Source organism: Saccopteryx bilineata, chromosome 4, assembly GCF_036850765.1.
Source record: "Saccopteryx bilineata isolate mSacBil1 chromosome 4, mSacBil1_pri_phased_curated, whole genome shotgun sequence".
NCBI lineage: Eukaryota > Metazoa > Chordata > Mammalia > Chiroptera > Emballonuridae > Saccopteryx > Saccopteryx bilineata.
In genome coordinates, this window is record NC_089493.1 from 103,137,202 (window position 1) to 103,153,906 (window position 16,705).

General features: G+C 42.7%; 1 protein-coding gene, 1 non-coding gene and 1 pseudogene across 2 annotated transcripts in view; 2 read left to right on the forward strand and 1 right to left on the reverse strand.

Annotated features, from left to right (window-relative positions):
- The window catches only part of STRN3 (striatin 3), a 117,253-nt gene that overhangs the window by 98,233 nt on the left and 2,315 nt on the right, over window positions 1-16,705 (reverse strand). The gene's annotated exons all lie outside the window — the stretch shown is intronic.
- TRNAT-UGU (transfer RNA threonine (anticodon UGU)) lies at window positions 5,542-5,618 on the forward strand. Its single transcript has one exon. It is a non-coding gene; the product is annotated as a tRNA-Thr (tRNA).
- LOC136335198 (four and a half LIM domains protein 1 pseudogene) lies at window positions 12,095-12,780 on the forward strand (annotated as a pseudogene).

Below are 16,705 nucleotides of genomic sequence, written 5' to 3' on the forward strand. Positions count from 1 at the left end.
AGGGTTCAGAATAATAACAGCTCTGAAAGGCAAGTTCTTCCCATTCCACTCTACGCCCTCCACACAAGAGGCTGAACCAGTAGGTGATTTGCTCACTTGTGAGTTTGAAAACCTTGATGGATTTTAGGACCTTTTAGAAAAATAGCAATAAATGCACATAAAACTAATAATCAAATAAAAAGGAGGTAACTCTAAGGAAAACAAAAAATGTATAGCAAAGGGCAAGTATTCACAGTATACTTTTTGACTCCAAATTATTATTTCCATGGTCATAATAATGCAAAATTTGTCTTATTATCTATACTGGAATATGGTGAAAAGAAATGTAAGAAGTATGATAAATCCTCAATTGCCATAACTGGCAGATTAAGGTAATGTTAATACTGCCAAAGAAAATATTATGCTATTATTTAATAAAATATTATGCTATTATTTAATAAGGATGAAAATAGTGGAAGAAAGATTTGAAAGTGATTGCTTCTGAAAAGCTGAACTAAAAGGACAAGATGGGTAGGGCAACAAGCTATTTTGACCATAAGCATTCTAGTATTTGGGTACATGATTTCTGAGCGAAATTAATTTGACAAATAATAATAGGATTTCATAAACCTAACACTATAACAACATTAAAAAAAAATTAGGTAGACCTAGCCAGGTCACTCAGTTGGTGAAGCATTGTCCTGATATGCCCGCCAAGGTTGCAGGTTCAATTACTGGTAAGGGGACAAGCAAGGATCAACCAATGAATGCACAAATAAGTGGAAAAACAAATCGATGTTTCTCTCTCTCTCTCCCCCTTTCCTTTCTCTGAAATCAATTTAAAAACAAAATTTAAATGAGGGAGATTTATATATTTTGAAATGGAAAAGTATTTAAAACAAATTATAGTGAGAGCTTATTTTATTAATATATTCACTCAACCATTACATATTTACTGCCATAATTATATTACTGCCGGGCATTTTTTCTAGGTATTGGACATAATGGATATGAGATAATCTATACAAAGACACACAGAGATGAACAACACAGCATTTGGGGACATCAAATCCTGCGCAGCCCAAAATCCCCATGTAACTTCTGACTCACCAAAAATTTCAGTCATCCCTCAGTATTAGAATTGATTCCAGGACCCTTGTGGATACCAAAATCCATGGATGCTCAAGTCCCTTATATAAAATGACGTAGAGCCTGACCAGGTGGTGGCACAGTGGATAGAGCGTTGGACTGGGACGCAGAGGACCCAGGTTCGAGACCCCGAGCTCGCCAGCTGGAGTGCGGGCTCATCTGGTTTGAGCAAAGCTCACCAGCTTGGACTCCAGGTTGCTGGCTCGAGCAAGGGGTCACTTGGTCTGCTGTAGCCCCACGGTCAAGGCACATATGAGAAAGCAATCAATGAACAACTAAAGTGCCACAACAAAAAAATGATGATTGATGCTTCTCATCTCTCTCTGTTCCTGTCTGTCTGTCCCTATCTGTCCCTCTCTCTGACATCTCTCTCTCTGTAAAAATAAATAAATAAATAAATAAATTAAAATGACGTAGAAAAATGTATACAGCCAGCCCTCTGCATTCACGGATGGAAAATACTGTTGGTTAAATCCAAAGATGCAAAAGCCAGGGAGACAGAAGGCCAACTGTATACTGCTGAAAAAAAAAAGCCATGGATACGGGGATCAGCGCAGTTCAGGACTGTGTTGTTCAAGAATCAACTGTAGTTACCATTGGGGTCGCTAATCTCAGCACTACTATACACTTTGGACTAGATAATATTTTTATTTAAGGGTTGAGGTGGGGGAGGAGTCCTGTCCTGTGCCTGTTTAACAGCATCTCTGAACCTCTGACTTCTATCTACTAGCTGTCAGTAGTACCACCCTCTGGTTGGAAAAACCTAATAGATCTCCAGACACTGTAAAATGTCCCATGGGAGCAAAATTGCCCCCAGTTGAGAATCACTGCTGTGTATGTGTAAATATATACACCCAAAAGACAACAGTAATTGTTCCTGGAAGATTAAGATTACCACAAAAGTCACTATTTTTGACATTCCTATGACTTAATTTTCATATAAATATATTAACTTAATAATAAAGATATCAAAAACTAAAATAAAAACTTACAAAATAGCCTGACCAGGCGGTGGCACAGTGGATAGAGCGTAGAACTGGGATGCGGAGGACCCAGGTTCGAGACCCTGAGGTCGCCAGTTTGAGTGCAGGCTAATCTGGTTTGAGCAAAGCTCACCAGCTTGGACCCAAGGTCGCTGGCTCGAGCAAGGGGTTACTCGTTCTGCTGAAGGACCACGGTCAAGGCACATATGAGAAAGCAATCAATGAACAACTAAGGTGTTGCAACAAAAAACTGATGATTGATGCTTCTCATCTCTCTTTGTTCCTGCCTGTCTGTCCCTCTGACTCTCTCTCTGTGTCTCTGTAAAAAAAAAAAAAAAAAAAAAAAAAAAAAAAAAAACCTTCCAAAATAAAAGTAACTAAATGTCACTAAAAAACAAAAATTTAAAGCATTATAAAGTAAAATCTTTATAACTAATAAAGTACAGCATTTGGGAGGTTTTTTTTTTTTTTTTTTTTTACAGAGACAGAGAGAGAGGGATAAATAGGGACAGACACACAGGAACGGAGAGAGATGAGAAGCACTAATCATCAGTCCCTCGCTGTGATACCTCAGCTGCCCATTGATTGCCCTCTCACATGTGCCCCGACCGTGGACCCTCAGCAGACCGAGCAAGCCCCCGCCCAAGCCAGCGATCCCGGGTCCAAGTTTTGCTCAAACCAGATGAGCCCACACTCAAGCTGGCAACCTTGGGGTCTCGAATCTGGGTCCTCCACATCCCAATCTGATGCTCTATCCACTGCGCCACCACCTGGCCAGGCAGCATTTGGAAGTTTTTAAAGAAATTAGTAAAAAAAAAAAAGAGAGAGAAATGGGGCAAAGATAAACTATCATATAAATTTATTAAAAGTACTAATAAGTTCGCCCTGGCTATGTAGCTCAATTAGTTAGAGCATCGTCTAGAAGTGCAAAGGTTGCCAGTTCAATCCCCAGTCAGGGCACATATAGGAACAGATCTATATTCTTGTCTCTTTCTCTCTCTCCCCCTTCCTCTCACTAAAATCAATAATTTTTTTTCAAATACTATGAAGTTCAATTGCTGTTTAATAATTATTTTCAACAATAACCATGTTTATATATGCATAAAAACAATCCAATTCTGAAACACCAATTGTAATTACAGAAGATACCAACTTTGTAGTCTTTATGGTGGCAGCTTTTTGTTTTGTTTTGTTTTGTTTTGAGAGAGAGAGAGAGAGAGAGAGAAGGCAGGAAGGGAGAGAGATGAGAAGCATCAACTCATAATTGCATCACTTTAGTTGTTCATTGATTATTTCTCATCCAGGGCTCCAGCTGAGCCAATGACCCCTTGCTCAAGCCAGAGACCTTGGGCTCAAGCCAACGACCTCAGGCTTCAGGCCAGTGTCCTTTGGGCTCAAGCTGGTGACCTTGAAGTTTCAAACTAGGAACCTCAGCATCCCAGGCCGACTCTCTATCCCAGGGGTCCCCAAACTTTTTACACAGGGGGCCAGGTCACTGTCCCTCAGACGTTGGAGGGCTGAACTATAAAAAAACTATGAACAAATCCCTATGCACACTGCACATATCTTATTTTAAAGTATAAAAACAAAACGGGAACAAATACAATATTTAAAATAAAAAACAAGTAAATTTAAATCAACAAACTAACCATTATTTCAATGAGAACTATGGGCCTGCTTTTAGCTAATGAGCTGGTCAATGTGCTCCTCTCACTGACCACCAATGAAAAAGGTGCCCCTTCTGGAAGTGCGGCAGGGGCCGGATAAATGGCCTCAGAGGGCCGTATGTGGCCCGCGGGCCGTAGTTTGGGGACCCCTGCTCTATCCACTGCACCACCACTGGTCAGGTACGGCAGTTTGGTTTTTTTAAAAGAAAAACAGAATTCCTCAAAAACTTGGACAAGACCCAGCAATTGCAGTCCTAGGTAGATAGATACCCAGGAGAACTGAAAACACATGTTCAAACAAACTTGTACACAAAGGTTAACAGCATGTCATAATAGCCCAAAAGCAGAAACACCCAAATGTCCATCAACTGATGGACAAATTGTAGTATTATCCACACAATAGAATACTATTCAACCATAACATTATTATGAATACTATTTAGAAATAATGTGCTGTTACATGCTTCAGCAAGGATGAACCCTGAAAACATTTTCTTAAGTTAAAGAAACCAGTCACAACAATGTGTAATTCCATTTATATGAAATGTCCAGAAAAAGCAAATTCATAGAGACAGAAAGTTGTGCTTAACAAGGAATGGGGAGAATTGGGACTAACTGCCTTTAGGTGCCAGGTTCCTGTGTGGGGTAATAATGAAAGTGTTCTGAAATTGGACAGTGATGTTAAACTATAAAACATAGTGACTATAGCCTGACCTGTGGTGGCGCAGTGGATAAAGTGTTAACCTGGAAACGCTGAGATTGCCGGTTCAAAACCCTGGCCTTGCCTGGTCAAGGCACATATGGGAGTTGATGCTTTCTGCTCCTCCCTCCTTCTCTCTCTCCCCTCTCTATAATGAATAAATAAAATCATTTTTAAAAAAACAACAATGTGCCCTGGCCGGTTGGCTCAGCGGTAGAGCGTCGGCCTAGCGTGCGGAGGACCCGGGTTCGATTCCCGGCCAGGGCACATAGGAGAAGCGTTGCTTCTCCACCCCTCCGCCGCGCTTTCCTCTCTGTCTCTCTCTTCCCCTCCCGCAGCCAAGGCTCCATTGGAGCAAAGATGGCCCGGGCGCTGGGCATGGTTCTGTGGCCTCTGCCTCAGGCGCTAGAGTGGCTCTGGTCGCAATATGGCGACGCCCAGGATGGGCAGAGCATCGCCCCCTGGGGGGCAGAGCACCGCCCCTGGTGGGCGTGCCGGGTGGATCCCGGTCGGACGCATGCGGGAGTCTGTCTGTCTCTCCCTGCTTCCAGCTTCAGAAAAAAATGAAGAAAAAAACAAAACAAAACAAAACAAAAAACAACAATGTGAATATACTAAAAATTGCAGAAATGTGCACTTTAAGTGGGTGCATTTTAGATTATAAGAATTATATCTCAATTTCTTAATAAGTTTTTTAAAATCTAAGGGTGGCCCTAAAGAATGAATGTTCCAGCCTGACCAGGCGGTGGCGCAGTGGACAAAGCATCGGACTGGGATGCGGAGGACTCAGGTTCGAGACCCCGAGCTCGCCAGCTTGAGCGTGGGCTCATCTGGTTTGAGCAAAGCTCACCAGCTTGGACCCAAAGTCGCTGGCTCCAGCAAGGGGTTCCTCGGTCTGCTGAAGGTCCAGTCAAGGCACATACGAGAAAGCAATCAATGAACAACTAAGGTGTTGCAATGAAAAAATGATGATTGATGCTTCTCATCTCTCTCCATTCCTGTCTGTCTGTCCCTATCTATCCTTCTGATTCTCTCTCTGTCTCTGTATAAAAAAAAAAACAAGGCCCTGGCCGGTTGGCTCAGCGGTGAGAGCGTCGGCCTTGTGTGCGGGGGACCCAGGTTCGATTCCCGGCCAGGGCACATAGGAGAAGCGCCCATTTGCTTCTCTACCCCCCCCCTTCCTCTCTGTCTCTTTCTTCCCCTCCCACAGCCAAGGCTCCATTGGAGCAAGGATGGCCCGGGCGCTGGGGATGGCTCCTTGGCCTCTGCCCCAGGCGCTAGAGTGGCTCTGGTCACGGCAGAGCAACGCCCCGGAGGGCAGAGCATCGCCCCTGGTGGGCGTGCCGGGGGTCGGGCACATGCTGGAGTCTATCTGACTGTCTCTTCCGGTTTCCAGCTTCAGAATAAAAAAAAGAAAAAAAAAAGAATGAACATTCCAAAGCCCTAACATCAACAGCTGCTAACACCACAGAAGACAAATTGCTGCGTACCTTCTGATGGAAGACATCATCACTACCTGTGAAGTAGTCTCGCTCTTCCCTTCCCAACTCAAAAAAGAAAACAAACCAATTCTGAACAAACCCTTAGATTCAACTAATCAATAAGGAAAAACAAAAGAACATGTTAAAGTATACTTCAAGGCAGCATTCTGCAAAACATAGACTCTGGCTGGGAATCTTTAGAGGAACAAAGACCTGATTTCTTCAACAAAAAATGGCAAGGAGGCCCTGGCTGGTTGGCTCAGTGGTAGAGCGTCGGCCTGGCGTGCAAGGGGTCCCGGGTTCGATTCCCGGCCAGGGCACACAGGAGAAGCACCATCTGCTTCTCCACCCCTCCCCCTCTCCTTCCTCTCTGTCTCTCTCTTCCCCTCCCGCAGGGAGGCTCCATTGGAGCAAGGATGGCCCGGGCGCTGGGGATGGCTCCTTGGCCTCTGCCCCAGGCGCTAGAGTGGCTCTGGTCGCAACAGAGCGACGCCCCGGAGGGGCAGAGCGTCGCCCCTGGTGGGCGTGCCGGGTGGATCCCAGTCGGGCGCATGCGGGAGTCTGTCTGACTGTCTCTCCCCGTTTCCAGCTTCGGAAAAATACAAAAAAAAAAAAAAAGGCAAGGAAAAGAAAAAAACAATGGAGGGTTCTAATCACTTGTTATTTGAATCCTGAGTTTAATGAACAAGCTGTTCAAAGATAAATGAGAAGGCCTGACCTGTGGTGGTGCAGTGGATAAAGCGTCGACCTGGAAATGCTGAGGTCGCCGGTTCGAAACCCTGGGCTTGCCTGGTCAAGGCACATATGGGAGTTGATGCCACATGTGGGAGTTGATGCTTCCAGCTCCTCCCCTCTGTCTTTCTCTCTCTTTGTCTCTCTATCTCCCTCTCTCTCTCCTCTCTAAAATGAATAAATAAAAAATAAAAAAAATTATGAAAAAAAAAAGATAAATGAGAAAATTAAATATTTAATCAGTGGATATTTGATAATACTAAAAATTATTTTTCTTAACAATTCATTATATATTACAATAATGGTATTTGTCTTTTAAAGTCCTTAACTTTCATCAAATATGTACTGAAATATTCATGGATAAAATTACATGATTCTGGGATTTGCTTCAAAATAATTTGAGATTGTGAGGTATGGACAGAAGTATATAAGTAAAATAAGACTAGTCATGACTGTTACTGTTTAAGATGAGTGACAAGTTTGTGAAAGGTCACAGACACTATATTATTTTTGTATACTTTTAAAATTCTCCAAAATAAAATATTAAAACAAGGGTACACGGAATACAATCATATTTACAATGTAATATAAACTATTAAGAGAGGGGTGTCGGGAGAGGGAAATTTTTAGATGACTCCAAAGAATTCATGCAAGAGGAGTAACCTAAACTAAGAGAGTGGTAGTAAAGAAATGAAAACCACAGATTAAATCTGGATTATTTTCTTTGTTCAGTGGTTAGGCTGTAGGGCCATTCTAGGCAAAGTTTTCTCCTCACCACTGAGGTAAGATATATATTAAGAGCTTAAAATAATTCTTGGCATTCAATTAGTAAACACTCAAATTTTAGCTGATGTAAATAATAAAAGTCCATTATTGACAACGGTTTCCCATTACCATTTATTTTCTTGGCATTCTGTTAATTTCTGGTTTATCATATTAACATACTGCTCACAAAAATTAGGGGTTTTTTATAGCTTCATATTCATTTTGAAACATCCCCTAATTTATGTGAGCAGTGTATTTCTACAGTACATGCTCCATGCCAGCAAGGTTCTTGCTTCAAACATCATGACGTACCAATGGCCTAGCATAAAGTAGCACTCAAATACATTTACTGAATAATTATACTAAATGAAAAAATTCAGACTCAACATATATAAGGGGGATCTCTATAGACGCTAATATGGGAAGGATGATTATAAACATTAACAATAACAGAATAAAGGGGAATGAGCAAGTTTAGTGTGTTATGTAAGGGGAAACAGTAGGTATGTGAGATGAACTGAATAATTCACATATTGAATTTGAAAAAGAAAAGTTAAAATACGTCTGAGGTACCCAGAAACCAAGGATACTGAAGGGGTTAAGAACATGGCGTTAGTCCTGGCCAGTTAGCTCAGTGGCAGAGCATCAGCCCTGCATGTGGAAGTCCCGGGTTCAATTCCCAGCCCGGGCACACAGGAGAAGCGCCCATCTGCTTCTCCACCCTTCATTCTCTTCTTTCTCTCTATCTCTTCCCCTCCCACAGCCAAGGCTCAATGGGAGCAAAGTTGGCCCAAGCGCTGAGGATGGCTCCATGGCCTCCACCTCATGTGCTAGAATGGCTCCAGTTGCCCCTGGTGGGCATACTGGGTGGATCCCTGTTGGGCACATGCGGGAGACTGTCTGTCTGCCCCACCCCAACCCGTTTCTCATTTCGGTAATTTTAAAAAAACAAAACAAAACAAAAAAGAACATGGCCTTGCCTGACCTGTGGTGGTGCAGTGAGTGAATAAAGTGTCAACCTGGAACGCTGAAGTCACCAGTTCAAAACCATGGGATTGCCTGGTCAAGGTACCTATGAGAGTTGATGCTTCTTGCTCCTTAATCTTCTCTTTCTCTTTCTCTCTCTCTCTCCCCTAAGAATGAATAAATAAAATCTTAAAAAAAAAAAGAAAAGAACATGGCCTCTAGCCTGACCAGGCAGTGGCGCATGGAGCATAGTGGTAGATAGAGCATCTGACTGGGACACAGAGGACCCAGGTTCAAAACCCCGAGGTCGCCGGCTTGAGCACGGGCTCATCTGGTTTGAGCACAGCTCACCAACTTGAACCCAAGGTCGCGGGCTTGAGCAAGGGATCACTCGGTCTCCTGTAGGCCCCCCCCTCCCCATCAAGGCACATATGAGAAATCAATCAATGAACTAAGTGCCGCAAGGAAGAATTTAAGCTTCTCATCTCTCTCTTCCTGTCTATCCCTATCTATCCCTCTGTCTTAAAAAAAACGGGGGGGGGGGGAGGACCATGGCCTCTAGAGGCAGTCTGTCCAGGTTTAAATTTCACTTCTGTTGCCTCCTAGTTGCAACATCTTGGAAAGATGATTTACTTAACCTGGCATGTGGATGTCCCCAATATTCTAGTATCCCCTCCCCCAAAAAAGTACCCAACAACAAAGAAACCAATTGTGCCAGCATTTCTGGGTTGTTGTTTTTTTTAGGTTTAAATGAGTAAAAACAGGCATTTAAGTAACACTTGGCAAATGGTAAATAATAAATTTTAGGTATTAAGATGGCAAGTGATACCTGAAAATCTAAAAGAAAACATGTGAAGAAAGTGCTAAGTGGACCAAAGGAAAAACAGAATTAAAAGTGAAAGCCAAAGAAAAGGATTTTTTTGTGTGTATTTTTCTTAAGTCAGAAGTGGGAGGCAAAGAGACAGACTCCTACATGTGCCTGACTGGGATCCACCCAGCAAGCCCACTAGAAGGCGATGTTCTGCCTATCTGGGGCGTTGCTCCATTGCAACCAGAGCCATTCTAGTGCCTGAGGCAAAGGCCATGGAGCCATGGCTGGGGAAGGGGGAGAGAGAGAGAGAGAGAGAGAGAGAGAGATATTGAGAGAGAGAGAGAGAGAGAGAGAAAGTAGAGGGGAAAAGATAGAGGCAGATAGTTGCTTCTCCTTTGTGCCCTGACAGGGAATCAAACCCAAACCTGGGACATCCACATGCCAGGTTGACGCTCTACTACTGAGCCAACTAGCCAGGGCCAAAGAAATGAATTTTAATGAAGAAATAGTCAACAGCAGAAAATGTTGGTTAGGCCCTGGCTGGGTAGTCCATTGGTTAGCACATTATCCCTCTATGACAAGGTTAGGGGTTCAATCCCTGGTCAGGGCACATACAAGAATCAACCAATGGCCCTGGCCGGTTGGCTCAGTGGTAGAGCGTCGGCCTGGCGTGCAGAAGTCCCGGGTTCGATTCCCGGCCAGGGCACACAGGAGAAGCGCCCATCTGCTTCTCCACCCCTCCCCCTCTCCTTCCTCTCTGTCTCTCTCTTCCCCTCCCGCATCTGCATCCGAGGCTCCATTGGAGCAAAGATGGCCCGGGCCCTGGGGATGGCTCCTTGGCCTCTGCCCCAGGCGCTAGAGTGGCTCTGGTCACAACAGAGCGACGCCCCCTGGTGGGCAGAGCGTCGCCCCCTGGTGGGCGTGCCGGGTGGATCCTGGTCGGGCACATGCGGGAGTCTGTCTGACTGTCTCTCCCGGTTTCTAGCTTCAGAAAAATACAAAAAAAAAATAAAAGAAAAGAATCAACCAATGAATGCATGAGTAAGAGGAACAATAAGTTGATGCGTATCTCTCTCTCTCTCCCCCCAAATCAATTAATGAAAAGAAAATGTTGGTTAGGTGAATATGGTCTTTAAGGCCACAGGATTTGGCAATTTGTGAGTAAACCATCAACAGAAAAAACAGCATTCTACAAAGTATTCAGATGAGCATTAAGAGTTAAGTAGAGCAAAAAGGCAGACTATAAAGCAGGGTGAAAGGGTCAACAGCCGAGGGAAATATTCTAGATTAGTGGCCCCTACCTACACCAGCCATTTTTCAACCCTTTTCATCTCGTAGCACACAAACTAATTAATACAATTCTGCAGCATAAACAACAACAACAACAAAAAATGTATTTTCTGCCCATCTGTAAAACAACAACAAAAATACCACAAAAAAACCCATATAATTTTGTCTTATTCACATCTGACGGCTATTGTTGTGCTGGCTGTTGTCATTTTTTTAATTTGACAATCTAAGGGAAAAGAGGTCAGCACCCCTGACTAAATAGTCAGGTATTGCATGTTTTACAAATTCTTGCAGCATACCAGTTAAAAATTGCTGCCTATACTTTTGGCTTTCAAAAGAAAACAAGGAAAATGATATAAGGCTGTGGACTCTTAATCCTATCAAATAAAATACTTTTTACTCTATTGTCACCATCATTTGAAACAGAAAACTACCTAACAGCAAAATTTATGAAGGATAAACTTCTCAGAATAAAGGAAGCGCCTTTATGAAAAATCACTATACAGTTCTTCTTTTTTGTAATTTTGTATTGGAATCATAAAAATCTTGTAATAGAAAATGCACCATAACTTGCAAACCATCACTCTTGATTACCTGAAGAAAATGTTAAAAAGGAAAGAGTGCAAAAAACCACAAAGTTCTCTCCCCATAAAAATGAATAAATTGAGTTACATTTGAGTAAAACATCTCCTATAAAGTAAAACTGTTAGGTAGCAGTATTTGCTGTGGTATGACAAATCTGTATGCCAGAGTATGCAAACACAAACACTAATTAAAATTTGCATATCTGCTGAAGAATTAGTAGTTTTAGAACAGAAATTCCTGAACTATATTTTCTATGTATTATCTATGTCATATTTTTCTATGTAGCAAAAACAGCATTTTGTAGATATCATAAGTGCATTTTTATTACATACCAACTACAGAAAAAAATATAAGGACATGTTTGCAATATAAATGAACTACACTTGATCAATCACAGGGGCTCAAAAAAACTTTGAAATGTACGAAAGTGATATATGCCACATAATGGAAGGAAGACAAAGAATTACAGGACAGATTCCATTTCTATGAAAAATGCTAAGATGACCATATAACACAGTGGTTAAAAGACTGGTAATAAGCCTGACCTGTGGTGGCGCAGTGGATAAAGCATCGACCTGGAAATGCTGAGGTCGCCGGTTCGAAACCCTGGGCTTGCCTGGTCAAGGCACATGTGGGAGTTGATGCCACATGTGGGAGTTGATGCTTCCAGCTCCTCCCCCCTTCTCTCTCTTTCTCTCTCTCTCTCTCTGTCTCTCCCTCTCCTCTCTAAAATGAATAAATAAAGAATAAAAAATATATATATATATATATATATATATATATATAAAAAAAAAAAAGAGTGGTAATAAGAACATAGCCTTTAACTGCCAACACCACCGTTGTTGTGACCACTGCCCTGCCCCAGTCTCGGTACAGGCAGTGGCCACCCTGGGGGATAGCTGTGCTACTTAGCACCTCCAGGTAGCAGGTTGGAAATTGTAGATAACAATACATATCCAGTCCTTGCCAAATATATCCTGTTGTCCACACATCCAGTGTGAGGTCCCTCCAGGCACAAGGTGGGCACCATGACTGAAAAGTCTGACTACTACTACTGCAGGGACCCCCTGAAGGGGAAGAAGTATGTGGAGAAGGATGGCTATCAGTGCTGCCTGAAGTGCTCTGACAAGCTCTACACCAACTCCTGTGTGGAATCCCGCAAGTCCATTGGTGTGGACTCCAAGGAGGTGCACTACAAGAACCTCCGCTGGTACAACACTTGCTTTTCTGTGACAAGTGCCTGCATCTCTTGGCCAATGAGACCTTTGTGTCGACAAGACCCTGTGCAACAAGTGCTCCAGGCGGGAGGACTCCCCCAAGTACAAGGGCTGCTCAAGCCATTTGTGGCAGGAGCTCAGAACATGGAGTACAAAGAAACTGTCTGGCACAAGAGTTTCACCTGCAGCAACTGCAAGCAAAGCATCAGGACTGGAAGCTTTTTCCCTAAATGGGAGGGCTGCTACTATGTGAGCTGCTATGAGGCCAAATTTGCCAAGTACTGCATGAAGTGCAGAAAGGGTTTGGTAAAGGGTCCAGTGTGGTGGCGTATGAAAGACCATCCTGGCATGACTACTGCTTCCACTGCAAAAAATGCTTCGCGAACACAGCTAACAAGAGCTATGTTTTCCATCAGGAGCAAGAGGATTGCCTCAACTGTGCCAAAATGTTGTAAAGTGAGAGGGTCTCCTGTCCTGTAAAATGGAATTGAGTCTTGTTGCTTTTGTGTCCTCACCCTTTGCCCTACATCATCCATAGGGAAAGAGTGCTCTTTTACCTTTTCAAAGTTGTTCCTTCTGTTTTCTCTCTCGTTTTATGGTATTACTAAAATATGGGCACACAGCGATCATACTAGGATTTAGCTAAAAGCAACTCCACAGCAAAGTTAATTGTGCAATGGCCGCAGTTAAAATCATACACTTAGATAGACTAACTCTTCTGCATGTTTATCATAAAGCAGAAAAATGCTAACCATTTAGCTGTTTAGTGATGTAAGCAAGAAGTCAAAAAGATAAAGCTCCCACTAAGATGCCCTTTGTGACTCAGCTGGGACCCACTGTGTCATCATACAACACACAAGAGTTGTTCCAACTCACTACTGACCCTGTATTCTGTAAGCAGAAAGAGATCTTATTGAAATACATTGTTTAACTTCCTTGTCAAACCTTACTTCTGTTCCTTTGATTGACTAATAAGAATTTCTAGAAAATTAACATTTGAACTTAGCTGTGTTTCTAAACTGACCTTTTACCTGTGCTAACATTTGAATTCCCCATGTGCCATGTTTTCTGAATGTTCCTATTTTCAAGCATGGAAAATGCAGGTGATTTGGAAAGTGTAGACTGATCTGAGAAAAGGAACCTGTTTCAGAGGAACAATGTCACAGTGACTACCTCTGGAAGCTTAACAACACCACTAACCTAGCTGTCAGGTTTTTGCTTAATTAATAGCAACATAGCAACAATTCTCTGATTTCGAGAATTGCATGAAAACATTTTAGCCCCCTCAAGTGTTGTTGCAGTTCTGAAATCAGTAGCCATAAAACTCTAGAAGGGCAGCTGGGCAGAAGCCAGGACTATTACTGACATGGAAGTGACATTTCCAAACAGGCTGAATCCCTTATAACATAGTAGTTTGTTTGCTCTTTGTGTATAAGTTGAAGAGGTCTACCAATGTCCCTTCTCTTGTGATTCTTAGGGCTGTTCCTTAAGAGCTTAGCTGGATATCTGAGGGAGTAGGGAGGTTACCATCCTCATAGGCAGATTTTCATGTAGTGCTTACCTGAGGTGGAAAATCACCTAAGTTACTGTAGTCTATCTAAATTGTTATATTACATAGTAGAATGAGAGATATCAAAGTGAACATGTAATGACAATATATATTAACATTCTTACAGCAGTGGTTAGAGAAGTCAATGGCTCATTTTACATTTTGTCACTAGCTATTATCATCTAACGTTTTATTGTATCCTCACAGAAGTAAAGCAGTATTAAAAAAGAAGAACACAGGCTTTGATTTCAGACAAACCCAGGTTCAAGTATCAGCTACAATACTACATAGCTGGGTGACGTTGGCAAAGTTATCTAACCTAAATTTGTCTCCCCATATATAAAATAGAAATGATACCTACATAAGGTTGTAATGTGAATTAAATGGCATTTACAATTTTTATATAATATGAATTGCCAAAATCCTACAAAGCCCATTTTTTCCAAGTCCTAGACTAAATCTCTGGAGGATGAGGCAGAGTCCTACAAAAGTTTGAAGTTTTACAGGTGATTCTGACTAGCATTCTCATTCAGGTTATCACTGTCTTAGTGCCTTACTAACAAATACCTTAGTCCAAGGTAAGAAACCCATAAGACAAGATCCTTTGATTAGTTCCAAGTTTCTAAAACAGATCTTTACCCCAAATTTCTTTTAGAGAAAAAAACCATACTGCAGGGTTCTAATTTAAAATCCTTTCCAAAGCCAGGGAACACATGAGTCTATTATTAAAAATTTACATCAAAATTAGGTACACCTTAGCCTCTTTGTATTTATTATTAGTTTTATATGTATAGATAAACAGTGTACCCAAGACTGTACATATTATGTAAGCTGTCTTATTTATCTTTCTTAAAAATAAGTTAACAGGCCCTGGCTGGTTGGCTCAGCGGTAGAGCGTGGGCCTGGCGTGCGGGGGACCCAGGTTCGATTCCCGGCCAGGGCACATAGGAGAAGCGCCCATTTGCTTCTCCACCCCCCCCCCTTCCTCTCTGTCTCTCGCTTCCCCTCCAGCAGCCAAGGCTCCATTGGAGCAAAGATGGCCCGGGCGCTGGAGATGGCTCCTTGGCCTCTGCCCCAGGCGCTAGAGTGGCTCTGGTCGCAGCAGAGCGACACCCCGGAGGGGCAGAGCATCGCCCCCCTGGTGGGCAGAGCGTCGCCCCTGGTGGGCATGCCGGGTAGATCCTGGTCGGGCGCATGTGGGAGTCTGTCTGACTGTCTCTCCCCGTTTCCAGCTTCAGAAAAATACAAAAAAAAAAAAAAAAAAAAGTTAACAGCCCTGAACGGTCGGCCTGGCATGCAGGAGTCCCGAGTTCAATTCCCAGCCAGGGCACACAGGAGAAGCGCCCATTTGCTTCTCCACCCCTCCCCCTCTCCTTCCTCTCTGTCTCTCTCTTCCCCTCCCGCAGCCAAGGCTCCATTGGAGCAAAGTTGGCCTGGGTGCTGAGGATGTCTCTGTGGCCTCTGCCTCAGGTGCTAGAATGGCTCTGGTCGCAACAGAGCAACGCCCCCTGGTGGGCATGCCAGGTGGATCCCGGTCAGGCGCATGCAGGAGTCTGACTGCCTCCCCGTTTCCAGCTTCGGAAAAATGCAAAAAAAATCGACATGATTTATCTTAAAAAAATAATAATAATAACAGCTTGACCAAGCAGTGGCACAGTGGCACAGTGGACAGAGTGTTGGACTGGGATGTGGAGGACCCAGGTTCAAGACCCCGAGGTCTCGCCAGCTTGAGCATGGGCTCATCAAGTTTGAGCAAGGCTCACCAGTTTGAACCCAAGGTCACTGGCTCCAGCAAGGGTCACTCAGTCTGCTGTAGCCTACCTCCCCCACCCCCATCAAAGCACAAGCACATATGAGAAATCAATGAACAACTAAAGAACCATAACGAAGAAGCAATGTTTCTCATCCCTCTCCCTTCCTGTCTGTCTGTCCCTATCTGTCCCTCTCTCTGCTCTCTGTCTCTGCCACAAAAGAAAAAAAAAAGTTAACAGTTTAAATTAATTGATGTATCGCTTAAAGCCTCCCAATAAATTTTTATTCATCATTAATTTTAAAATGTGCAGTCTTACTAAAGATTGAACACATTTAAGCAAATTCAACACTGCAGAAGCAAACCTAAAACCCTATTAAGTAACCCAATAAAACATTTTAGACAAATGTATAAAACAATGGCATACAGCATATAAACAATCATGAACATTTTACACAAAAAAAATCAGTATGAATAACGAAAATCTCGCCTGACCTGTGGTGGCGCAGTGGATAAAGCATCAACCTGGAAACGCTGAGGATGCTGGTTCAAAACCCTGGGCTTGCCTGGTCAAGGCACATATGGGAGTTGATGCTTCCTGTTCCTCCCCGCTTCTCTATCTCTCTCTCTCTCCCCCCTCTCTATAATGAATAAATAAAATCTTTAAAAAAAATAATGAAAATCCCTGGGAAAAATTAGAGTCTAGAAATACTACAGAACTCCTTCAAAGTAAGCAAAACAAACAAACAAAAAAGGCAGCCTAGAATGACTATATCATAACTGATATGTCAAAGTAGATCAACTGAAACCAAACAAGCAAAGGGAATCTCCCTTTAAAGACCTTTCTGTTACTGTCAAGTAGAGGAGTGAAGAGAAAGCAAGGACTAGGATAGACAATATAGACCTCCATAATGTATATGTATCTATTTCACTAATTTAGACAAAAGACATCTGTCAGCTACTTACATTACTGAAGCTTATGAATGACTAACGCAAAAACGAATACAAATTTTTGTACAAAAGTGCAAAGGTCATCAACGCTATTCAGACTGGTGAAGTACTATTTGATGATCCCAAGTCT